A 6000-nucleotide genomic window follows, 5' to 3' on the forward strand; every position below is an offset into this window, starting at 1 on the left:
CTCACACTCACACTCACACTGACACACTCACACTCACACTGACACACTCACACTCACACTGGCACTGACACACTCACACTCACACTGACACTGACACTGACACACTCACACTGACACTGACACTGACACACTGACACTGACACACTCACACTGACACACTCACACTGACACTGACACTGGCACACTCACACTGACACTGACACACTCACACTCACACTCACGCTGACACGCTCACACTCACACTGACACTGACACTCTGACACTGACACTGACACACTCACACTGACACACTCACACTGACACTGACACTGACACACTCACACTGACACTGACACACTGACACTGACACACTCACACTGATACTGACACTGACACACTGACACTGACACTGACACACTCACACTGACACTGCCACTGACATACTCACACTGACACTGACACACTCACACTGACACACTCACACTGACACTGATACTGACACACTCACACTGACACTGACACACTCACACTCACACTGACACACTCACTCTGACACTGACACACTCACACTCACACTGACACACTGACACTGACACTGACACGCTCACACTGACACTGACACACTCACACTGACACTGACACACTGACACTGACACACTCACACTGACACTGACACTGACACACTCACACTCACACTGACACACTCACACCGACACTGACACACTCACACTGACACACTCACACTGACACACTCACACTGACACTGACACACTCACACTGACACTGACACTGACACACTCACACTCACACTGACACTGACACACTCACACTCACACTGACACACTGACACTGACACACTCACACTGACACTGACACTGACACACTCACACTCACACTGACACACTCACACTCACACTGACACACTCACACTGACACTGACACTGACACACTCACACTGACACACTCACACTGACACTGACACACTCACACTCACACTGACACTGACACTGACACACTCACACTGACACACTCACACTGACACTGACACACTCACACTGACACTGACACTGACACACTCACACTCACACTCACACTGACACACTCACACTGGCACTGACACACTCACACTGACACTGACACTGACACACTCACACTCACACTGACACTGACACACTCACACTGACACTCTCACACTGGCACTGACACACTCACACTCACACTGACACTGACACACTCACACTGACACTGACACTGACACACTGACACTGACACACTCACACTGACACACTGACACTGACACTGACACTGACACACTCACACTGACACTGACACACTCACACTCACGCTGACACGCTCACACTCACACTGACACTGACACTCTGACACTGACACTGACACACTCACACTGACACACTCACACTGACACTGACACACTGACACTGACACTGACACACTGACACTGACACACTCACACTGACACTGACACACTCACACTGACACTGATACTGACACACTCACACTGACACTGACACACTCACACTCACACTGACACACTCACTCTGACACTGACACACTCACACTCACACTGACACACTCACACTGACACTGACACGCTCACACTGACACTGACACACTCACACTGACACTGACACTGACACACTGACACTGACACTGACACACTCACACTGACACTGACACTGACACACTCACACTCACACTGACACACTCACACTGCCACTGACACACTCACACTGACACACTCACACTGACACCGGCACACTCACACTCACACTGACACACTCACACTGACACTGACACTGACACACTCACACTGACACTGACACACTCACACTGACACTGACACACTGACACTCACACTGACACTGACACACTCACACTGACACTGACACTGACACACTGACACTGACACACTCACACTGACACTGACACTGACACACTCACACTGACACTGACACACTCACACTGACACTGCCACTGACACACTCACACTGATACACTCACACTGACACTGACACACTCACACTGACACTGACACACTGACACTGACACTGACACACTCACACTGACACTGACACACTGACACTGACACTGACACACTCACACTGACACTGACACTGACACACTGACACACTCACACTGACACTGACACTGACACACTCACACTGACACACTGACACTGACACACTCACACTGACACTGACACACTCACACTCACACTCACGCTGACACACTCACACTCACACTGACACTGACACACTGACACTGACACACTCACACTGACACACTCACACTGACACTGACACTGACACACTCACACTGACACTGACACACTCACACTGACACTGACACTGACACACTGACACTGACACTGACACACTCACACTGACACTGACACACTGACACTGACACACTCACACTCACACTGACACTGACACTGACACTGACACACTCACACTGACACACTCACACTGACACTGACACACTCACACTCACACTGACACTGACACACTGACACTGACACTGACACTGACACTCTGACACTGACACACTCACACTGACACACTCACACTGACACTGACACACTCACACTGACACTGACACACTCACACTCACACTCACGCTGACACACTCACACTGACACTGACACACTGACACTGACACACTCACACTGACACACTCACACTGACACTGACACACTCACGCTGACACTGACACGCTGACACTGACACACTCACACTGACACACTCACACTCACACTGACACTGACACACTGACACTGACACACTCACACTGACACTGACACACTCACACTGACACTGACACACTCACACTGACACACTCACACTGACACTGACACTGACACACTCACACTGACACACTCACACTGACACTGCCACTGACACTGACACACTCACACTCACACTGACACACTCACACTGACACTGACACACTCACACTGACACTGACACACTCACACTGACACACACACTGGCACACTCACACTGACACTGACACACTCACACTGACACTGATACACTCACACTGACACACTCACACTGACACTGACACACTCACACTGACACTGACACTGACACACTGACACTGACACTGACACACACACTGACACACTCACACTGACACTGACACACTCACACTGACACTGACACACTCACACTGACACTGACACTGACAGACTTACACTGACACTTAAACACTCACTGACACACTCACTCTGACACTGACACACTCACACTGCCACTGACACACTCACACTGACACTGACACTGACACACTCACTGACACTGACACTGACACACACACTGACACTGACACACTCACTGACACTGACACACACACTGACACTGACACACTCACACTGACACACACACTGACACACTCACTGACACTGACACACTCACACTGACACACACACACTCACACTGACACACACACTAACACTGACACACTCACACTGACACACACACACACTCACACTGACACACACACTGACACACACACTCACACTGACACACACACTGACACTGACACACTCACAATCACACTGACACACTCACTGACACTGACACACTCATTGACACACTCACATTCACTGACACTGGCACACACGCTGACACACACACTGACACGCTGACACTGACACACTCACACTGACACACACACTGACAGTGACACACACACTGACACACTCACACTGACACTGACACACTCACACTGACACTGACACACACACTGTCACACTCACACTGACACACTCACACTGACACTGACACACACACTGACACACTCACACTGACACTGACACACACACTGACACAAACACACTGACACACTCACTGACACTGACACACACTGACACTGACACACACACTGACACACACACTGACACTGACACACTCACACTGACACACTGACACTGACACACTCACACTGACACTGACACACATACTGACACACTCACACTGACACACTCACTGAAACTGACACACTCACACTGACACACTCACAGACACACTGACGCACTTACACTGACACACTCACTGACACACTGACACTGATACACTCACACTGACACACTCACTGACACTGACATACACACACTGACACTGACCCACGTACGCTGACACGCTCACTGACACACTCACTGACGCACAAACTGACACTGACACACTCACACTGGCACTGACACACTGACACTGACATGCTCACACTGACACTGACACACACACTGACACTGACACACACACTGACACACTCACACTGACACTGACACACACACTGACACTGACACATACACTGACACACTCACATTGACACTGACACACACACTGACACTGACCCTGACACTGACACACACACTGACACACTCACACTGACACACTCACACTGGCATTGGCACACACACTGACACTGACACGCACACTGACACACTTACACTGACACACTCACTGACACTGACACACTCACTGACACTGACACACTCACACTGACACACTCACACTGACACGCTCACACTGACACACTCACTGACACTGACACACTCACACTGACACACACTGACACACTCACTGCCACTGACATACACACACTGACACGCACGCTTACACACTCCCTGACACACTCACACTGACACACTCACTGGCACTGACACACTCACTGACACACTCACTGGCGCTGACACACTCACACTGACACCTCACTGACACACTCACTGACACACTCACACTGGCACACTCACAATGACACTGACTGACACTGACACACTGACACACTCACACTGCCACAGCCACACTAACACTGACACACTCACACTGACACACTCACAGTGACACTGACTGACACTGGCACACTGACACTGACACATTCACACAGCCACACTAACACTGACACACTCACACTGGCACTGACACTGGCACACTCACACCGGCACTGACACACTCACGCTGACTCTCCCAAACTGACACTAACACACTCACACTGACACAGTTACACTGACACACTCACTGCCAATCTCACACTGACACCGACACACCCACACTGACACACTCACACTGGTACAGACACTGACACACTCACACTGACACTGGCACACTCACACTGACACTGACACTGACACTGACACACTGACACTGACACTGACACACTCACACTGACACTGACATTGACACACTCACACTCACACTGACACACTCACACTCAATCTGACACACTCACACTGACACTGACACACTCACACTGACACCGGCACACTCACACTCACACTGACACACTCACACTGACACTGACACACTCACACTGACACTGACACTGACACTGACACACCGACACTGACACTGACACACTCACACTCACACTGACACACTCACACTCACAGTGACACTGACACACTCACACTGACACTGACACACTCACACTGACACTGACACTGACACACTGACACTGACACACTCACACTGACACTGACACACTCACACTCACACTGACACACTCACACTGACACTGACACACTGACACTGACACACTCTCACTGACACTGACACTGACACTGACACACTCACACTGATACACTCACACTGACACTGACACACTCACACTGACACTGACACACTCACACTGACACACTCACACTGACATTGGCACACTCACACTGACACTGACACACTCACACTCACACTCACGCTGACACACTCACACTCACACTGACACTGACACACTCACACTGACACACTCAAACTGACACTGACACTGACGCACTCACACTGACACTGACACACTCACACTGACACACTCACACTGACACTGACACACTCACACTGACACTGACACACTCACACTCACGCTGACACACTCACACTCACACTGACACTGACACACTGACACTGACACACTCACACTGACACACTCACACTGACACTGACACACTCACACTGACACTGACACACTGACACTGACACTGACACACTCACACTGACACTGACACAC

This window comes from Scyliorhinus torazame, chromosome 10 (genome assembly GCF_047496885.1).
Source record: "Scyliorhinus torazame isolate Kashiwa2021f chromosome 10, sScyTor2.1, whole genome shotgun sequence".
NCBI lineage: Eukaryota > Metazoa > Chordata > Chondrichthyes > Carcharhiniformes > Scyliorhinidae > Scyliorhinus > Scyliorhinus torazame.